Raw genomic sequence first — 22,779 nt, forward strand, 5'->3', positions numbered from 1 at the left:
CAGTCCGAGTTTATTGTCTGTAAATGATGCATTTAAATCGCCTAGTCAAATGCTATGTTAGCACTGTACATATCTACATCATCAAGATGTAATTCGTCATACCTATTTCGTTCCACTCCTTCATGTATCGAATGATATTCATTACCAATAAATGAATGGCTTCCGTAATATTATCACTATCAACAAATAAAACAATGATAGAGTTGCCCACATATCCTTCATGTATATTCGACACACTACATACTCCATCATCACTTGAAATAACACACAAGCTGGAAGTTGTAAGCTTTTCTCCCATAATTATCACTGTAACAGACTTGTCCCCTAGGAGTTTTACAGTGCCAACTACTGAGCGTTATCATGCAGGTTACAAATCTGCCTCCCAAAGTTTCCCCTGTAACAGCACACCCGCAGAATCTCAATCTTGCTCCCAGGCATATGACCCTGCTAGCAATGAGGCAGTAAACATGTGAGAAAGCACCTTAATGTAATCACCTTCTCCAGCACTATGCATAATAAAGTCGAAGTAATCTCGTCGCTATAAGCTTGATGACATTATACCAGAAGGAATGTATTCAACATGGGAAAAACAACCATAAATCAAACTATTTCCATAGTGCCACCCAGCACATGTAGAATACATATAATAGAGCAAAGTATACGTCTTAAATGAGAGCATCTATAAGGCAATTCTTTCCTTAAAAATTGGGGTTCCTAGTAGTTAACTTACCTGCAATCACACATTCACTTCACGGAGGGTACACTGCCAAAGTTCACAGGCATGCCACATCTGTCCCATCTAGAAGTTCCTGTTTATACACTGTGAGGTCATAAATATAAACGAGGGGGACAATCATATATCTATGGCTGAGATACCCGCCACCCCCTCTCAACACAATCCCCAAGAATTGGGAAACCGGAAACAGTTCTTGAATTTTTGGAAGGCGGGAAGGGAGTCACCCTTCCCGGCCGTATTTATTAAAAATATGAAACAAAATTAAAACATTAAAATAACAGTTTCATATTATGTACAATTTCATTTCCACATTACGATGTTTGGCTAATCTTAACAGATCTCTAATACAGAGGTTCTCCTAGCCGAACTAACATCCTACAAAACATTTGACTTGAAATTGTACATCCTAACGTTAAGGGCCAACGGCAAGGTCGTAACCGGTGTCAGATCCCTAAACCAGACATACCCCCCTCACTTGTGAGAGGAGCGACCGCACAGAGGCGTACCTCAAGTGCATCTACCAATTTCCCTTTGTACTTGACGGGGGCCCCAATAAACTCGACGCCATTTAACGGTCGTTCGAGGACTCGTGTGAGGTGTCTAAAAGGTAGCGTAAACCCCCTCCCGCACCCCACACATCTTACCCATCTGCCGTCGCAGATGTCCTGGCCCCGGGAAATTCTCCAGGAGGGGCCGTAGCCCCTCCTATCCAGGAAGGGGCCTTGACCACCTTTCCTTTCCTTCCGGCGGCCTCTCCTTAGACAGGACCGCCTCCCCGTTGAGGGGCCAATTGGCCACCTCCCCCGCGCGCTCCCATCGGTAATGGGTGACGCCCCCTCATAGGGATCTTCCAATTACTGCTCACCGATCATGACCTTACCGCCACAGGCCGGATAGTTGACCGGCTATCCGGACCCCCCACAAAACACTCCTACCTAAAGGTCATGCTGCAAACCCTTTAACCAGGCTAAGAAGTCTCCTATGAGTAACTCGTTCCCCACCCGGGACAAATGAACGCCGTCCCCCAAATACATACTGTCCCCTTTGATACAACCATGTGAAACAGAATGCAGTGTATTTGAACGAAATAATCTACTCACTTTGTTATTTATCTTCCTTACTGAATGATTCAAAGCAGTAACTGAAATAGCCCCCCGCCACACTTTCCGTGGGATCATATGGGACCATGCAATTGTGCACCCTGGAACTCTTCTCGCCAACCAACTTACCGTGGAAAGCATCGCCTCAAGAAGAAGTCGTCTACCAGTGGTCACCAAATCATTGCCCCCCAAGATGTACTATGACTACAGACGGCGGTGACCTTGTCCGCTCTAACAAGCCCTCGAAAAATGATCGAAACTGGTCAATACAGAGCCCGCCCTTTCCGTAGAAGGACACACTGTACCCGTATTCCCCAGCCACGTGAATCATGTCACCTGCTTTGAATACGTCCGCGGCACGCCTCACGTATGAGTGGCCCACGACCCACACCTCCTTTTTCACAGCCGGTAATGTCTGACCGCTGGCCCCTCGGTGTCGGGTCGACTGGACAGTCCGCCCCGCCTCGTAGGCTTGCGTAACTGAAAACCAAACAAAAACAAGAAGCGTGAGTACATCGTTACAGCTTCACAACATGTGCAAGCGCACATACCTTTTATAACAGTTCGAGGACCAACGCCCCACACGTTTTACTTGTTCAACATTCAGACCCCTGGCTGTAGCTTCCGTAGCAGCCCCTATCCGAAAGGAATGGGTCCCAAAGTCGCCGGGGTCCAAGCCCGCGGCAGAAATCGACATCGCAAGCACCCGCTGAAACTGAAACCTCGTCAGTGGGGTGGCGTCAGCGTGTCTTAACAAGGTCCCCCCCCATGCTGCCACCCTCTGCGCTAAATATTCCTCTACGCACACAACAGGGCACATGGCAGACCCGGGGATCCTCTGGATGATTACGCAGTCCCCGATTGCATCCTGATCGGATTTGGACCTGACAAACGAGACCGTCATCGTCTCCTCCCTGACCTGAATGTGTTCCCGGCACAGTCCCCCCAGCGTATCCTGCTTGTTCTTTGCCACTAATTCGCTTACCCGCATAGCCCCATGGAATGCTAATGCAAATGCGGCTCGGAACAACACTGCTTCGTACTGGGATGAACATGTTACCGGTAGCACGGATAATAACAGGGCCAACCTATCCAGACCTATCGGGTGCCTATCGTCTACTCTGCGACCCTCAAGGCGTTGCCACCCACGTAGCGCTTTCTGCACAACGAAAGACGCTGTCGGGTCCTGGATCTTACTACACATTCTTCCAGACCCCAAAGCTCCCTCCCGGCAGTACCCAAAAAGGCCCAATAGGAACGGAACGCCCCTTCATATGCCTTCCTCGTCCTGGGTGCTAAACTCTCTCCCACGAGGTCTTGTAGTTCGGGGCACCGAGAGACCAGAGAGCTTCGGGAAAGGGTGCCGGCCCGGTCCGCTGTGGGCAGAAAACCCCAGAAGGCCTGCATACGGAAACGAGAGAGCGCATCAGCCGCTTGGTTCAACACCCCCGGCACGTGTCGCGCCCTAAACAGTACATTCAGTTGCATGCACAACAACACAATTTCCTTGAGCAGTCTCAGAAACAATTTGCAACGTGCTGCCTGACTATTGATACACTCAACCACGGTCATGTTATCGGACCAGAACACCACAGAGTGATCCCTAAACCCTTCTGGCCATGTTTTCAAGGCCACCAGAATGGGGAACAGTTCGAGAAAAGCAATGTTACTCGTCAACCCGCACTCATGCCACCATGAAGGCCATTTTTGAGCCGACCATTGTGTACCCAATATGGCGCCAAAACCCATACTCCCCGCCGAGTCTGTCCATAGCCCCAACTCCTTGGAAGACACTGCTGGTTTATTCCAGACAATTCGACCATTGAAATCCGCCAGGAATGCAATCCAAATGCGCATGTCCTGGCGAACCTCTGCCGAGAGTCTCGTACGATGATGTCCTTCCTTCAAGCCGACCATGGACTGTGCAATCGAGCGGGAAAAGGGGCGTGCCATCGGCATTACTCTTAGGGCAAAATTCAACTGACCAACCACCTGCTGTAATTGATGCAAGTTCACTTTCGTTGCACGAATACATGTCTCAAGGGATAACCTGAATTTTAACACTTTTTCTTTAGGTAAACGAAAACAACCTTCCACCGAGTCGAGCTCGATCCCCAGAAACTCGATCAAGGTCGAGGGACCCACCGTCTTACCTGGCGCCAATGGCACACCGAATTGATTCATTAGGATACAAAATTCATGTAAGGCCTGTCCACACTCAGAATCCCCGGCTGCCCCCAGAAACAGAAAGTCATCGAGATAGTGCATAACATGTTGAAAACCTGTCTTCCTCGTAAATACCCACTGCAGAAAACAACTGAATTTCTCGAAATAGGCACATGAAATCGAGCATCCCATTGGCATACATTTATCCATGTAATAGCGACCCTGAAACTGAAAACCAAGGAGACGCTGATCGTCTGGGTGTACCGGGAGCAACCGGAACGCTGACTCGATGTCCGATTTGGCCATCAGCGCCCCGGGCCCCAGGCGATTCAACATGGCAACGGCCTCATCGAAAGATGCGTACCGCACCGAACATACTTTCGGGTCTATCGCGTCATTCACGGAAAGACCATGCGGGGCTGACAAATTATGTATCAGCCGAAACTCACCCGGGTCCTTCTTGGGAACCACCCCCAGAGGAGAACACACAAAATTAGCAACTGGTGGCGAATCGAATGGACCGGCGACACGACCTCGAGTCACCTCTTTCCCAATCTTTACCTGCACCACTGCCGTATGCTGTAAGACCGATATTTGATTCTTACAGTCCGGTACCCCCTGAAAATCCCCCACTGGGATGCGGAAACCATATGAAAACCCGTTCCGTAACACCCCAGCAGAAGCATGATCTGGGTATTCGCTGAGCCAAGGAATCATTGCCATGGTATCAATCGGGGTCGGTAAAGGCGCCCCTCGGACTATATTAGACCTGTTTGGCGCCTCCCTTACCACCGTTATCACCCGTTTTGGCTCTGCACATGGACTCAGGATGGGATGGCTGCCCGCACCCCCCACACTCATGTCTGAATTTACATGACCCCTGGGGCCTAGTACATTTGCTCCTGTTAAAATTCCAACAGATCCCCTTTTTACCTGTGTTGCCACTCGGCTTCGTGTGGAACTCGTTACCTGCACCCGTCCGAAAGGGCGTCCCAGAGTTTTGGCGGGAGGATTCCCCCCCGTTACTCCCTACTAATGGCACCTTCAACATCCCTGTACTCTCCATTTTTTGCCAAGACACAGAGTCATAACAATCCCAAGACAACAACGGGTTGTGTTCTTTAGCTTTCCTAAACAGATTATCATAGCAGAACCACTGATTGCCCCCATATGCCACAGAATACTCCATAATACGTGACTGATAAATGGGTAACTCGGTCAACAACTCAGGCCTGCGCTCCCCCATGATGGAAGTAAAAATTCCCCACGCTCTGCCCCAAGTACCAATGGTCTCGTCGACCTTAAAGGCGGCCATTTTTGCGCGCCAAACACTCGGATGCATGAGCTCCTTTTGACTCTTTACATGCTCGATCTCGTAATGGTCGGTAAGCACTGAAAACATGTTTACATATTTATCTGCCAAAATCAATTCCTTGACTTCTAGTGGGACGTGCTGGGCAATCTTCTCCTTTCTAGAAGGTGCAGACTCTCCCCCCGCAATCGGCAATGGCCGCTTACCTGAAGTAGACCCCACGCTTGTCGCCGAACTTGGGCCTGCTGTACTTCCAACCGCCGGGACCTGTGGGGGAACAGAAGATGGCGTCTTCGCAGCCTCCCTAGATTCCCGCAGTTGCCTCATCACTGCCCGGGCATCGTCAGCCGTGGCGCCCTCGCTATCGTTTCCCAACCACGCTGCCAATTGTGCCGCTAACTCGGGGGGCATATCCTCCCTGTTCGCAGGGGTAACCACCACAGGGATTGGGTTTCCCTCCTTTGGCGCCGGGGTTGGCTCCTCTCGTGGCGCTTTGGGAACCGGGGTCTCCCCCCCAAGTGCTCCCCTTCTGGGCCTCTTGCTTTTCCCCCCGGGAATTGTTCCCTGTAAAGGCCGTTTCGGTCCTCCCTCCCCATCCTTAGCCTCAACCTTTCTCTTCAGATCGGCTATCTCCTTCATGAGTATGCGGAGCATCTCCTCGGTACCGACCCGCTTTCCGACCTTCTTGGGCATTCCTAGACGGGATATCTGTAAGACAAAAAGAGGGATTACAACGCTCAAAATTGGCTCTTCGTTCCGTCTCGAGCTCACGTGCAGCGGGGAGGTGCAGCTTCAGAGCACAGGAACAAGAGGATGCTTTCTTGGCTTCCGCTCCTTTTATCCGTCTTCAGAGTGGGCGTAAACCCGCCCCCGCCTGCCTCCGAGGGCGTGGCCGGCCGCGTCGGTGTCTAGGCCAGCCCACTCTAGGGCGGGAAAAAGGCGCGCCCCGACTACGCCGCTTCGGGCATACCAGCCGAGACACGCCTCCCGCCCAAGATGGCTTCCCGGGGGGATCGTGGTACTCCACCATACGTTCGGGGGGACCGAATGGTCGCCCCTTTCCATACGTCCTTCAGTAAGGGTTCTCCTTTTCTAGCGCCATCTTAAACTGATCAACAGAACATTCAGATCTTTCATTATAACTAAGATGCTTCTTATTAAGCATTTTATTTATTACTGATCTCACCAAATCAGATATGAGTCAGTTACACTTATTGTGAATATTACGAAAACCAAATTGTGAACTATGAAGTTCTTTGTTCACTCCTATGACCTTGTTGTTAGTAACCAATGGTCCTTTTTAAGACTTACTCGCCTCAAATTCTTGTGAGTGTAGGGATCGATCTGGTACAGAATATTTCATATTTACCCAAAGTCCCAGAATATAACAACATTAATCTCACCAAATCAGAAACCAACCTCCGCTCATTCCTAAGACCTAGTTATTGGTAACCAATTTTCCTCTTCCAATGTTACCTGACTAAAGCTCATGAGTCCACAGAAATCAATCTAGTACAAATATTTTATATTTTACATTTAAATCCCAGTATGCCAACAAGCCTTGCTCACAACTATGTATGTCTCACCCCATTAATATCATTTAAATGAGAGGTCGTAACAACATACATCACGATCTACAGGTGTCCATGTACCACAATATCACCAGCTCTCCGATAACCTCATATAACCATAGCATATATTTCACTCATAAAAGCCGGACCTGCCAGATCTGAGAACGATCGCACCATTCCTATTAACCTATTATTTCCTAGCACTTCCCAGTAAATCAATTCTGTATTTTTAGTGTTTTTTATTTTTCTTTCCATTATTTACATATTTTAAATTTAGATTGTAGATACTGACTGCATGAGCCAAGCAAAGTAAACTCACACCATATTATCAAAGTATTGTCACTAAATATTCATCATATTTGTCAAATGTTTGTAACATACAGTCTCAAGTTGAGACCAGTGCTATCACTTCGTACTTGTCAAAAATCCAAACATAAGATCGCAGTTTAATCTCAAATCGAGCATATCAATAATAATGTAAATTGTATCATCCTACCACATCCCAATAAGTCAAGTACTATTCCTCTGTGGACTAACATCAGCCCACTAATTAATACCACACCTTCCACTAGAAGTACCATCTCAAAGTTTTCAGCATTTATGAAATTCCATTCTTACAGAGGGAAAGGAAGAAGGAAAGGAGGCAAAATCAAACCACGGCCATAGCTTAATGTAATTCCTGACACCCCTTTGTTGCCCAAGTGATAATTCCATAATATGACATCCAATACACATAGGAGCATGAGTGATAATATCATAACAGTATTATAACTAAAGAAAAAGCCACCAACACCTATAAAATGCTATACCCTGTCTGTGATAAGTAGTCTCACCCTAAATGTAAAGGGACAATATAAATTTTAACAACTCCCTACAGGGCTATAGACTATCAGCCCCTATGTACATTTCTAGTACCCAAGAAATATTGCAGTTCATGACCTAAATTCAATCCTTTGTCTACTGCCTGCAATTGTACTACCACCAGCCTTAACATTGTCTGAGCCTCATTCTCTATTTCCAACTCTTACATTATTCTGCACTAATTCAATCAGAGGAATCTGAACCGCAAGTGTAAATTTGGGCACCACAGTGTTTAGCATGAACTGCAATAAGATATCTTTCATCTAGTTGTTTCAAAGTTCTAAAGTGTTCTGAAATTCGATCTTTAAGAGGTCAAACAGTCCTCCCCACATACATTTAAAAAAAAAACATTTTATTAGTCTGCACAAATAGAAATGCAAAGCCCGAGCTCCCGAGTCTAATGCACACATCAACAAAACAAATATAGAATAGCCAGACAGTTTTTAAGAAAATAAATGAAAACAACCCCCCCACCCCAACCCTCCCCTCAGGTTGCGCTGCTGCTGTACTCTAGACCACTTATATGCAGTAATTTATACATTGAATACACACTAGTTCCATCAGGGCGCTATCGACGTACTCCAACCACCCCATACAGTGAACGTGCCAGAGGGAGATCGCTCTCCGGAGGAGGGTCCAAGTCCAGCCCCCTATAGTCAGCCCACCTTTTCCAAATTCGAAAGTGCTTACGGGGTCACCCCCTGGCCAGGAAGATGGTCTGTTCCAGCCCCATACAAAAGTCCATGCCGTTCTTCCAAGCAGCCAGGGGCGGAGCCGAGGGTGCCATCCAGACTCGAGCAATATCACGTTTAGCCAGGGTGAGACCAAGCAACAGCAAGTGGCATTTGTAGCGATTCCCCCCATAACATGCACTAGTGCCAATTTCGGATTCCTAGGCAGCTCCCACACCAATACCTCTGAGATACAGCGGAAGACCCCAGCCCCGAACATCCCCATGTGGTGTGTAAAAGTGGGCCAACCTCTGACCCGCAGCGCAGGCAGTCCGGAGAGCTTATCATACCTGCCTTCCACAGGAGCTCCCTAGCTAAGTACGTGCGGTGGAGGTATTTAAATTGTATGAGTCTCAGGCGTGTGGAAATTGCCGCCCCCCCTAGGACTCGCTAGGGCCTCCATCCAGTCTTCCTCCTCCAACTCTCCTACATCCCCCACCCGTGCCGCCCACAGCATCTGTAGATCAGGGGAGCAATGTCCCACCAAGGAATGGTATATACGGGACAGTTTTTTGTCTGGGAGTTCCCCCATGAACAGTTGGGCCTCAAGCGGGCTAAAGTCTGTGAGCGTGTCAATGCCTGTTAGATAGGGTGTCAAAGCATGTTGGAATTGGAGGATTCGAAAGAATAGAGAACAGGGCATCCGGAATTCAGTCTTCAGGTCCAGGAAAGACTTCAATGTAGCACCCGACATGACATCTCCCAGGGAGGAGATACCTATGGCATCCCACCCACCGAAACCCCTAAGGGTCTCCAAGTGGGGCAGGCGGCCGTTGCTCCAGAGAGGGGTCTCCCGAGTGAGGACATTCCACCATTTCATCCTGCGTAGCGCCTGCTGCCAGACAGAGAAGACCACTTGCGTGGCGGAAGGAAGACCCCGCCGGAGCGGCGCCGAGTATAGTAGCGTATGGATAGAGGACAAGCCCATCAGTTGACGCTCCACTGCATAGGCTGGATCGCCCCTGTCACCATACCACCAGTCATTAAGGACCAGGAGATGCGCTGCCTGGTAGTATGGGAGGATATCGGATGTGGCAATGCCACCTGCATAAGTGGACAGGAAGCATGTCCGGAGTGCCACCCTTACGGTCCCCCCCCTCCCACAGGAACCCACCAAGCGCCAAGTTGACCTGCTGAAACCAGTGGGCTGGAATAGGATATGGATGGTTCTGCAGTTGGTATACCAGCCGTGGGAGTGCCACCATTTTGAATATGGCCGATCTCCCATAGATAGTTAGTTAGTTATTTAATTTGTAATGCGCAACAGCTACCCACAATAGGGTTTCCCGGCGGAAGGTACGGCGATGTCGGAGGTTTGTAGATAATCGTGATGGTTATTTATTGAAAAGTCAGGTTTTCAAAGATTTTCGGAACTGTACGTAGTTTGGTTGGTTGCGAAGAGTTGTGGGTATTGAATTCCATGCTGCGGGGCCTAAGTGGGAAAAAGCTTTGCCCCCTTTGACTTTCGGTACGATGAATCTCCCGTGGATGGCGGAACGGAGATTGCGAGAAGGTAGGTATGGGTTGACAAGTTGTTGAAGATAACAGGGAGCACAATTGTTCTTGATTTTGTGCATGAAGCACACGGCTTTGAATTTGATTCTGTTCTCTATTTTGAGCCAATGTAATTTATGTCTGTGAATTGTGATAGAGGAGGTTCTTGGGACGTTACTCAGGAGTCTGATTGCGGCGTTTTGTACTAATTGCAGTCTATGGATGACAGATTTATTTGCTCCGAGGTACAGGCTGTTTCCATAGTCAAGTCTGGATGTTATTAGTGCATTGACTACTGTTTTTCTGGTAGACTCAGGTAGCATCCAGCAGATTATTTTTAACCATTTAATAATGGTGAAACAGGTGGCTGCAACTTTGATGGATTGTGGGTGCATGCTGAGTGAGTCGTCAATTAGAAAGCCTAGATTATTAACTTGGGATGCTGGGGTGGGGAGGCAACTCATTTCAGGGGGCCAATGTGTAGGGTTCCACAATTCTTTTTCTTTTCCTAGGACTAAGACTCAGTTTTTTCGCCGTTAAGTTTAAGGAAATTTTGCTGCATCCAGTGAGCTATGTCGGTGAGCCCAGTTTTAAGGTTTGAGGGGTCGTTGTTGTGAAGGGATGGTGAAAAAATTATTTGGGAATCATCAGCATATGAGAAGAGAGAGAGTCCTGACTTTTCTGCGACTTCTGCCAAAGGGGTGAAATATAGGATGAACAGTAGAGGGCTTAGGATAGAGCCCTGAGGAACTCCATGGTTGAAAGAAAGGGCTTCTGAACAGATAGAGTGTCAAAAAACTTGAAAGGTGCGTTGGTCAAGGAAGGAGGTGAGCCAATGAAGAGTGGAATCCCTAATGCCTAGAGTGTGTAGTGTGTTTAGGAGGACTTCATGGGATATGGTATCAAAAGCAGTGCTCAAGCCTAACAAAATGAGCGCTACAGTGTTTCCGTTGTCTAAATGTTTCCGTATCATTTCAGTGACTCCTAATAGAGTGGTCTCGGTTGAGTAGCCAGCTCTGAAACCCAACTGGGAAGGGTGAAGTCAATTGTGTGTTGTTGTGAAATGATTAAGATGTTTATGTATGTGTCTTTCTAGAATCTTCGAAAAGATGGGGAGCAATGATATAGGGCAGTAATTGCTAGGTTCTTCGGGTCCGTATTGGCTGTTTTCAAGAGTGGGTGAATCATAGCGTGTTTACACTCAGGAGGGATGGATGATTCCTGCAAGGAGGTGTTCAGTAGGTTGATGATAACTGATTGTGAAGACGCATTTAACTGTTTCAGTATCGGTGTAGGGAGGAAAACTTTAGGGGATCCTGATTTGATGTTTTTCAGCCTCCTCACCCACGCACACAAAGCCCTACACGATCAAGGCCCGAGCTACCTCAACAACCGCATCAACTTCTACGCTCCCAAACGTCATCTCCGATCAGCCAGCCACGCCCTCGCCGCCGTCCCCCGCATCCGAAGAACGACAACAGGAGGAAGGTCCTTCTCCTACCTGGCCGCCAAGACCTGGAACTCCCTCCCGACGACCTGCGCCTGACCCAAGACCACCTCTCCTTCATGAAGAAGCTCAAGACCTGGCTATTCGAGCAGTAGCAGCACCCCCCCCCCCCCCCCAAGCGCCTTGAGACCCTCCGGGTAAGTAGTGCGCTCTATAAATGTCTGTGATTGATTGATTGATTGATTTATTGTTAGATCTTCTGCTGTGAGTGCAGGCCAGTTTGTCAGAGTGTGTTATAAAGGTGTTGTTTTTCCCACCGGGTTATGGGAGGAGCTATTGTTTGGTAGTGTGTTAGCGAGCTGTATTTGAACAGGGCAGGTTGCCAAGGTAGTATTGACCTGATTTAGTACGATGTCTTGATATATTTTTCAACTTTGTGATAGATAGACAATGGCATACGAGACCACACCTTCAGATCTGCACGTGTGCGATCCCAGACCGGAGTGAGTTTGCGAGCTCGGGAGACTCCGGCACTTTCGTACAAATAGACACCCAGGTACTTCATCCCCCCGGCAGCCAACTGTAAGTCCGCCGCCCATTCACCCACCGTCTGTCCGTCACCCAGCACCCACAAGGTGGACTTACCCGGGTTCACATACAGGCCAGAGGATTCCCCGAAAATCTGCAAGATGCGCAACAGCCATGGCCCAGACCGATCCAGGTCCATGAGGAAGAACAGCACATCATCTGCATATAACGCTATCTTATCAGTAAGGCCGGGGGGCCACCGAAAACCTTTGAGCTGATTGTCAATACGCACCCACGCGGCTAAGGGCTCCATAGCCAGCGCGAACAGATACGGGGAGAGGGGACACCCCTGTCGCGTACCCCTCTGGACTGGAAAGGGCCAGGAAACCGCCCCCCCCCCCAACACGCACGGACGCAGTGAGATCAGTGTATAACAGCTGTATGTAGGCCAGAAAGCGGGGACCAAGTTAAGGCACCGTAACAGGGTGAACAGGTATGTCCATCTCAAGGAATCAAAGGCACGATCCATATCCGCTAAAAATAATGCAGCCGGCTCACCAAAGCACCTCCAGGCAGAGATCACCACCTGGGCCCGCCTGATATTATGCCGGGTCGCCCTCCGGGGCATGAAGCCCGCCTGGTCCGGGTGTACCAGGTCTGCAATATAAGGCTGAAGTCGGTTAGCTAGGGCCTTGGCCAAGACCTTGGCCTCCGTGTTAAGAAGCGATATGGGACGGTAGGACGCGTGGCTCTCTGGGGGTCGACCCGGCTTCAGAAAGACCACAACTTCGGCATGCCTCCAGTCCGGCGGTAGCACTCCACTCTCCCGCGCCTCCTCAATTACCAGACGTAGCCGGGGGCCCAGCTGCACATAAAATATCTTAAAAAATTCACAAGGGAACCCGTTGGGGCCCGGCGCCTTTCCGGGGTTGAGTTCACCCAAGGCCGTGCCCAACTCCTCGTTAGTAAACGGCATGTCCAATAAGTCCCGTGCCTCGTCAGGGATCGACCGCGGGGGGAGGTCATCTATGAACCACTGAATAATCTCGGCCAACAGGCACTCCTGAGGTGCGTACAGCCCCTCGTAATATGTGACAAAGCTCTCTGCGATAGCCAACGGCTCACAAACCGGCGATCCCGCCGAGTCCAATAATTGTGGCAGCGGTTGAGCGTGAAAAGCGCCCTGACACAGGCGGTGGAGTATCCTACAGGATTTGTCCCCCCACTGATACACCCGACTACGGGTAGACAACCAGGCCTGTCGTGCCTCATCAAGTAGGACCGCTGCATACTGCTGCTGAGCCAGGACTCATTTCCGTCCCATAGATCTACCACCGTCCTCCCTACTCCTACTTTCCAAGACTACCAACTCCGCCTCCCACCGCACCAGATCCCGCCGTTCTCCCCCCGGGCCACCGCGCACCAGGAGATGTCCACCCCACGGTGCACAGACAAAATATCGACTCAAAAATATCGAATGGACAAAATATTGAGTTAAAAATATCGATAATAATAAAATATCGATAACAAAAATATCGTTGGTCAAAATATCGATTAAAGTAATGATAAAAAAATATCGAGTACAAAAATATCGACAAAATATATATAAATAGTCAAAGTAAAAAATCTCAATAATATGTAGTTAGTAATTAATTGGTAATTAAATAATAATAATTAGTTAATTACACCAATTAGAGTAATTTATTTATATATATATTTTTAGTTATTGTTAATTAATTAATTGGGAAAAATAATATTAATTATTAAATTAAATTAATTACAGCTAATGTGCTAATATATTTACTTTATTGTTATTGTTAATTAATAATTAATTGGTAATTAAATAATATTAATTAATTTTGGGTAAAGGAGTATTTGTAGGGTTCAGGGTCAGTTTTCAGTTTTTGGGTAAAGGGGTATTTTTAGGGTTCAGGGTCAGTTTTCAGTTTTTGGGTAAAGGGTTTTTTTAGGGTTCAGGGTCAGTTTTCAGTTTTTGGGTAAAGGGGTATTTTTAGGGTTCAGGGTCAGTTTTCAGTTTTTGGGTAAAGGGGTATTTTTAGGGTTCAGGGTCAGTTTTCAGTTTTTGGGTAAAGGGGTATTTTTAGGGTTCAGGGTCAGTTTTCAGTTTTTGGGTAAAGGGGTATTTTTAGGGTTCAGGGTCAGTTTTGGGTTTTTGGGTAAAGGGGTATTTTTAGGGTTCAGGGTCAGTTTTCCCTACTGTTGCACCCACTGGAGTGGGAATAGTAATTTTAACCCCTACGCTATCCAACGCTTTCCCTACGCTTGCACTCTTTGGAGTGGGAATAGTATTTTTTAAACTTCTGGTATCGTACGGTAATATAATAGTATCTTATTTAATTATAGTATGTTACTATATATATATGTTTTAACAAATAAGATTGTAACATTTTTTTTTATTATTTTCATTTATTATTTAATTATTATAAGTTAATGTAAGTATTTTTAAGTATATTTTAGTAATTACATTTTAATATTAATTTAATTTAACACGGTTTTTAATAAAGTCGATATTTTTTACATCTATATTATTGTAAACGATATTTTGTACTCAATATTTTTGTACTTACCTGTTTGTAGATACAAACTCGATATTTTGACTGTCGATATTTTGTCCACGATATTTTTGCAAGTCGATATTTTGTCCCTCGATATTATTTCAGTGATCCCCACCCCACGTATGGTAGGTTTCATGGCTTCCCAAAGGGTCGTTGGGGAGTCCACTGAGTCACGGTTAGTCGTCAGGTAATGGTCTATTTCCCGTGTCATATGTTCCCTATATTCAGTCTGTAGCAGATGCCATCCAGACATGCGCCATCGGAAGGGGTGCCTGGCCAGGCCTACATGAAAAGTAAGGGCCACAGGTGAGTGATCGGACATGGCCCTCGGCAGGACATCCGAGGACACGATTCTCTGGGCCAGTCCTCTGGGAACAAATAAGTAGTCCAACCTGGAGAATGAGCCATGCACCGAGGAAAAATAGGTATACTCTCGGAGTTCCCACATACATTTTGACACATCTACAAATTAAGACTGAAACATATTTAGTCATACAATCAATGTGTGTATATATATAAAATCGTTGTGAGTTGGTGTAATCAAACTCTGCTATTCCATTCATAGAAAGGTTGCACATATTACAGTGTCCATAATGCATGGGCCCTTACTCATCCTATGAATCAATGTTTCATTCACTTGTTATGTTGCAGGGTAGCTTGGGCAGACAATAATATGTATTGTCCTGCCCTACCAGTATGTAACAACGAGGTGTTTACTCACAAAGTGTTGTAGTATTCTGTCTGAAGTCAGAAGTCCCCAATGTCTTAGTAGTATATTAAAAGAGAGTGTCAAAGGCGCTGGGGGGGGGCAATATTGATCGAACAGCCAGGTCTCGAGTATCCTCCTAAAGGTCAGCAGGTCTTGGGTGTGTCGTAGGCTCAGTGGGAGGTTGTTCCATATCTTGGCGGCGAGGTGGTTGAAAGCAGAGGATGAACAAAGTCAAGTCAAGTCAAGTCAAAATAATTTATATAGCGCGCTACATACCCAGAGGGTCTCAAGGCGCTTGAGGAAGGGTGGGGAATTACTTGTCCTACCTACGGCCTACCACTGGCCACCAGGGATGAGGCGCACGTGGTAGCCGGCGGGTGGTGGAGGGACTCAAACTTCCTTAGCAGCAACATCGGCAGCTTTCAGTAGGGAGACACAGGCGGTGATGTGCGGAGGGGGAGTGTCCTACCTGGTAGGGTCAAGGGTCGCTTCTATTGGACTATTGTATAAAAAGTTTCTCAGGGTAGTACGGCTATGTTGATGTATTATGTCTGTGTTTAGTGAAATCACGTCCATGATAACAAGTGTCATTTTAGTATCCCAGTTCACGTAATTCATTATGTTCAATATGGGCCACATGCAAGAAAAACAATGGTTGCAAATTGGCAGATTCTCAGCATCTGCCCCTTTGCAACTGGTAATTTTGCATTTGGGATGCATCATCCCAAATGCAAAAATCGCAAATTGTGAATGCATTTAAGGTATTGCTATTAGGGGCCGGAAAATTATACCTGATGGGAATTAGGAAAAACTTTAAAAAATGCACTAAAGTGCAATTTTTCAAAAGTTCTAGGTTACACACTCACATGTCCTTGGGGCACACATATTAATTTCAGGGGTGCAACAGGGTGTCCTTTTGGCACCCTTGCACCCTAAAAAATTTCATGCGCATTTGGTAGTACCTAATGGGTACTCGTAAATTGCACATGCCATTTCCATTGATTCCTATGGGTCTCTAGGAGAATAGGAATGAATGTCGAGCAATTCCTTAATTGCTACTCGCAATTTGCGACTTGCAATTAAGGAGTGTTTAGGAATCGCTATTTTTTAGGGATTCCTACCTGCATAGGCATTTGCGATTCCTTAACCCCTTCTGTGCGGCGCCGATTCCCCCCGGTGCTGCGCTCTAATAGAAACGGGCGTGGTCATGACGGAACGGTTCCGTCATAAGCACAGCTCGACCGATGCTCATGACTGAACCATTCCGTCATGAGCATGGAAGGGGTTAATAGCGAATCCTTATATTTTGCTAATAAAGAATCGCAAATTACATTTTTGATACATAGGACAGGATAGGATAGGATGGTAATTTATAAAACGTGCTAAACTAAGAAGGTGTTAAGGCGCTAAGCAGGACGAAGGAGAAGCTTAGCGTTGACCAACTACAAGGCAAAGAGCAAGGTACATGTTTTGTATCACGTATATCTGAGGGGAGATTCATAACAAATTGTCACAAAAAGATTTCTTCAAATTCTAATAATCTCTCTGTTGGGCTACCTATGCCTGAAATAATTGGCCTCCCTTGAAGTGTAAGGAGACTCTTATATATTTTGGGTAAAAAGTACATACATGGATACCGTGGCCTATCCACCAACAAATACAAATATTCACTGTCATTCAGAAGTCCTGTTCGTAGCTACCATTTTAAGATGGCATTGATTGCTCTAGTGAAGTCAAATATTGGGTTATGATTTTATTTCTGATAGCATAGTGAATTTCTCAAGTGCCCATATATCTCACCATCGAAAGCCGATTTATCAAATACAATGATATTTTATCCTTTATCAACTTCCCTGATATTTAAATAAGGATCAGATCATAACTATTTGAATGCTGTTTGTTTGTCATGTGTAAGGTTGCTGTTGTAAAAATACATTGTGAATAGTAACAGGATCTTGTTGATTCTCAGTAATGGACAACAATGTTGTCATATCTCAAACATCCTGATCGATAAATTTCCCAAATGCCGTCTCCAGAGATGAACTTATATCCGTCCCTATATTATTTGCCAACAACTTTTTATCTTAAGCTGTCTAACAAATTTATAAACAGCAATCTTGATATCAGAAAGATTATATTCAGATTTCGGGCAAAAGCTCCTACCTTTCTGTGAAGCTGATATTATATCCTAGGTCAAGCTCCTACTAGACAGATTAACCACTTGCACTCCTATATTCTGGCCCTGGTGTATTGCTAGTTCCTGCTCCAGGATCTTGTTTGCATCCCTCTTTTCTCTTTTGGTGCCTCTTTCTCCCCTTGTCCCCCTTTTGGTCTTTCTATATCGTTTCCTCTTTGGTCTGGTGTTCATATCCTTGTTCCCCATTTTGATTCTCAGGACCTCACTTAAAAAGTATTCCCTATGGCTTGGTTAGATGTGCACTCCCAACGTCCTCCTCTCTACTGCTAGAAAAATTACTGGGGGAATTTGCACTCCTATCACTCAAATATGTGGATTTGCTCCTGTCTTGCACTATATCTTGTTTTTGCAAATGATCAAAGCGCTTAGCAAATATGAATACTCTGCCACCAGAGTAATCTAACTCATCCCTCTTTAACTTTAACTTCCTTGCCTTCCTTTGTTCAATATTTTCTTCATACTTGATCAGAACTTCCTACAAAATCGTACAGTTTTTTTTAGTAGCTTCTGTTAGATTGAAATCCAAGATCTCCTCACCAATATGTCTATCTAATGGATTCATGTAGTAACCTTTCTGTCTGCGTGTTCTATTAAAATGTCCATAAGGTTCATAGAGTTACTAATGAGTTCATTCTCCCATAGTAACAAAAGATCTTCATCAAGAACATCGTAGGTTTGAAATATTTGCTACTGGAGACCCTGTGGAATCCTGTTGAGCCTCTGATATTGTTTGAGGGTTGACGCATCCCACCATTTCAAAATCTCTGACTTCTTGAGTCTCTTTAATCGTAGGAACTTTATTTTAAGGTTGTCCTGCCAGGGCTAAGACATTTATATAGATTTTCTGCTACATTGTCCCTTTCCTATCCTAAACTCATCCGACTATCTTAATTCCTTACCAATAAGTAACACAATCTGCTGAAGACCTATATATAAAAAAACAACAATGGTGAGGCAAGGTAATCTCAGCACATTTGTGTAAAATATTAAAGCAGCAAGTCCAAATTGCTGTACCAGGGTTACGAAGCGGCCACTTCACACTTTTAGAGAGGCAAAAAGAAGATCTTGCCCCCGAATACAATTACAATGATCCTGAGCGCTACTGCTCAATTCATGAATTCGTATTTTCACTCTTCATGTACCTCCGATAGATCAAAGGCGATTTGTAGCCAACAAGTCTTTCATCTATGGTAGTATACCAATGACTTCATCAGGGCTATAGGATAAATCATACCCATCCATAATTTTGTACATTGTAATTTTAATCTCTAAATTATCACCATTCAGCTAATAACCAATAGTAAAAGTGTACATAGACCCCACGCCAGTAGTAGTAATACATTTCAGTACCATAATTGCACTGAAAATAGTTCAGTGATCTGTAAAGTGTTTTGTTCATAAAAAGTTTATCTATTGGTCCATACTGAGTGAAAGCAAGAAAATATATTTGAAGAGGAGAAGAAGGAGAATACTCCGCTGTTTTTGGCATTTTGAAACATATCAAGCTTCACTCCACTGTGCAGTGTTAAGAACCTCCATTAGGCAGATTAATCCAATATTGAACCTACTCACCTAATGATTCAATATTAAACAAACAGTTGTTGCATTTACAAGAAATCGTATAGTGCCTCTTGTAGGAAAGTAGTATCTGCTTCTTATGGTTACCCCACCTCTTGCTGATGTCACACTGTTTTTGGCCTTGTCTGACTGGGATCCTGCTATCCAGGACCCCAGTCTATCTGCTTTCTCCTGTAAATTGTTATGCATGTACTTTAGCTACACTCCAGATTGGATTGTGGGATACCCTTATTAGTGAAGCATGTATTGTACCACCCCTGAGAGGCCATTCAAATTGACACGACAAACCTGATACGGCAGACTGTGTAAACTGGTGCTTGTGCCACTTACTTCAGATATACGTTCACTATATCTATTTAAATCACTACACTTAAATACCTATCAGTCACCCCTATGGCAGGCCTTAACAATCTTTAGCGTTGACCAACTACAAGGCAAAGAGCAAGGTACATGTTTTGTATCACGTATATCTGAGGGGAGATTCATAACAAATTGTCACAAAAAGATTTCTTCAAATTCTAATAATCTCTCTGTTGGGCTACCTATGCCTGAAATAATTGGCCTCCCTTGAAGTGTAAGGAGACTCTTATATATTTTGGGTAAAAAGTACATACATGGATACCGTGGCCTATCCACCAACAAATACAAATATTCACTGTCATTCAGAAGTCCTGTTCGTAGCTACCATTTTAAGATGGCATTGATTGCTCTAGTGAAGTCAAATATTGGGTTATGATTTTATTTCTGATAGCATAGTGAATTTCTCAAGTGCCCATATATCTCACCATCGAAAGCCGATTTATCAAATACAATGATATTTTCTCCTTTATCAACTTCCCTGATATTTAAATAAGGATCAGATCATAACTATTTGGATGCTGTTTGTTTGTCATGTGTAAGGTTGCTGTTGTGAAAATACATTGTGAATAGTAACAGGATCTTGTTGATTCTCAGTAATGGACAACAATGTTGTCATATCTCAAACATCCTGATCGATAAATTTCCCAAATGCCGTCTCCAGAGATGAACTTATATTCGTCCCTATATTATTTACAAACAACTTTTTATCTTAAGCTGTCTAACAAATTTATAAACAGCAATCTTGATATCAGAAAGATTATATTCAGATTTCGGGCAAAAGCTCCTACCTTTCTGTGAAGCTGATATTATATCCTAGGTCAAGCTCCTACTAGACAGATGAACCACTTGCACTCCTATATTCTGGCCCTGGTTTATTGCTAGTTCCTGCTCCAGGATCTCGTTTGCATCCCTCTTTTCTCTTTTGGTGCCTCTTTCTCCCCTTGTCCCCCTTTTGGTCTTTCTATATTGTTTCCCTTTGGTCTGGTGTTCATATCCTTGTTCCCCATTTTGAGTCTCAGGACCTCACTTAAAAAGTATTCCCTATGGCTTGGTTAGATGTGCACTCCCAACGTCCTCCTCTCTACTGCTAGAAAAATTACTGGGGGAATTTGCACTCCTATCACTCAAATATGTGGATTTGCTCCTGTCTTGCACTATATCTAATTTTTGCAAATGATCAAAGCGCTTAGCAAATATGAATACTCTGCCACCAGAGTAATCTAACTCATCCCTCTTTAACTTTAACTTCCTTGCCTTCCTTTGTTCAATATTTTCTTCATACTTGATCAGAACTTCCTACAAAATTGTACAGTTTTTTTTAGTAGCTTCTGTTAGATTGAAATCCAATATCTCCTCACCAATATGTCTATCTAATGTATTCATGTAGTAACCTTTCTGTCTGCGTGTTCTATTAAAATGTCCATAAGGTTCATAGAGTTACTAATGAGTTCTTTCTCCCATAGTAACAAAAGATCTTCATCAAGAACATCATAGGTTTGAAATATTTGCTACTGGAGACCCTGTGGAATCCTGTTGAGCCTCTGATATTGTTTGAGGGTTGACGCATCCCACCATTTCAAAATCGCTGACTTCTTGAGTCTCTTTAATCGTAGGAACTTTATTTTAAGGTTGTCCTTATGCTTGGGATTTCTCTGCGTTACTGCCTGATTGACTGTCATGCCCGGGCTAAGACATTTATATAGATTTTCTGCTACATTGTCCCTTTCCTATCCTAAACTCATCCGACTATCTTAATTCCTTACCAATAAGTAACACAATCTGCTGAAGACCTATATATAAAAAAACAACAATGGTGAGGCAAGGTAATCTCAGCACATTTGTGTAAAATATTAAAGCAGCAAGTCCAAATTGCTGTACCAGGGTTACGAAGCGGCCACTCCACACTTTTAGATAGGCAAAAAGAAGATCTTGCCCCCGAATACAATTACAATGATCCTGAGCGCTGCTGCTCAATTCATGAATTCGTATTTTCACTCTTCATGTACCTCCAATAGATCAAAGGCAATTTGTAGCCAACAACTCTTTCATCTATGGTAGATATACCAATGACTTCATCAAGGCTATAGGATAAATCATACCCATCCATAATTTTGTACATTGTAATTTTAATCTCTAAATTATCACCATTCAGCTAATAACCAATAGTAAAAGTGTACATAGACCCCACGCCAGTAGTAGTAATACATTTCAGTACCATAATTGCAGTGAAAATAGTTCAGTGATCTGTAAAGTGTGTTCTTCATAAAAAGTTTATCTATTGGTCCATACTAAGTGAAAGCAAGAAAATATATTTGAAGAGGAGAAGAAGGAGAATACCCCGCTGTTTTTGGTTTTTTGAAACATATCAAGCTTCACTCCACTGTGCAGTGTTAAGAACCTCCATTAGGCAGATTAATCCAATATTGAACCTACTCACCTAATGATTCAATATTAAACAAACAGTTGTTGCATTTACAAGAAATCGTATAGTGCCTCTTGTAGGAAAGTAGTATCTGCTTCTTATGGTTACCCCACCTCTTGCTGATGTCACACTGTTTTTGGCCTAGTCTGACTGGGATCCTGCTATCCAGGACCCCAGTCTATCTGCTTTCTCCTGTAAATTGTTATGCATGTACTTTAGCTACACTCCAGATTGGATTGTGGGATACCCTTATTAGTGAAGCATGTATTGTACCACCCCTGAGAGGCCATTCAAATTGACTCGACAAACCTGATACGGCAGACTGTGTAAACTGGTGCTTGTGCCACTTACTTCAGATATACGTTCACTATATCTATTTAAATCACTACACTTAAATACCTATCAGTCACCCCTATGGCAGGCCTTAACAATCCTGAAGGCAGGGTGCTGGGTTTCACGTGAGAGGTTGCCCCTGAATGAGCAGAGCCCCTCTGGAGCCTTCAGAGACCATTCTCCGGGGTTGTCTGTGATGCAGCCAGACATATGTTTAAGTTTATTATAACCTCAAGATAACTTTATAATGGCTGCTTAGAAACATGTGGTGTTTGGTGTCAAACACCTTGGAATCATACCTCCCCCCCAGTAACCGGTGGGGGAGGTATGATTCTACCCTTTAAAGGGACATATGTAGGGCACCAGTATACCCGGTACCAGCTTTCTCGACCTAGGCAGCACAAAATGGATGCTGCCAGCCATGGACACGATTCTGCTCTCTTGCTGCTGAGCCAAGCTCGCGCAGTGGTAGGCATGACAATAGCTATCCTGTCCTAGAAAGGTGTAACCACCTCCCAGACAGGATGTAGTGTATTGGGGCTGCGTGGGTGTACTCTTAGAGTGCCAGAAAGTCTGCACTGGGGGCACATTTGGTGTCCCTGTGCCTAGTCCAGCTCAAACCAGTTCCAGGAGCTATTTGCTCCTGCTCTGGCATGAA

The sequence above is a fragment of the Lissotriton vulgaris genome, chromosome 6 (assembly GCF_964263255.1).
Source record: "Lissotriton vulgaris chromosome 6, aLisVul1.2, whole genome shotgun sequence".
Taxonomy (NCBI): Eukaryota; Metazoa; Chordata; class Amphibia; order Caudata; family Salamandridae; genus Lissotriton; species Lissotriton vulgaris.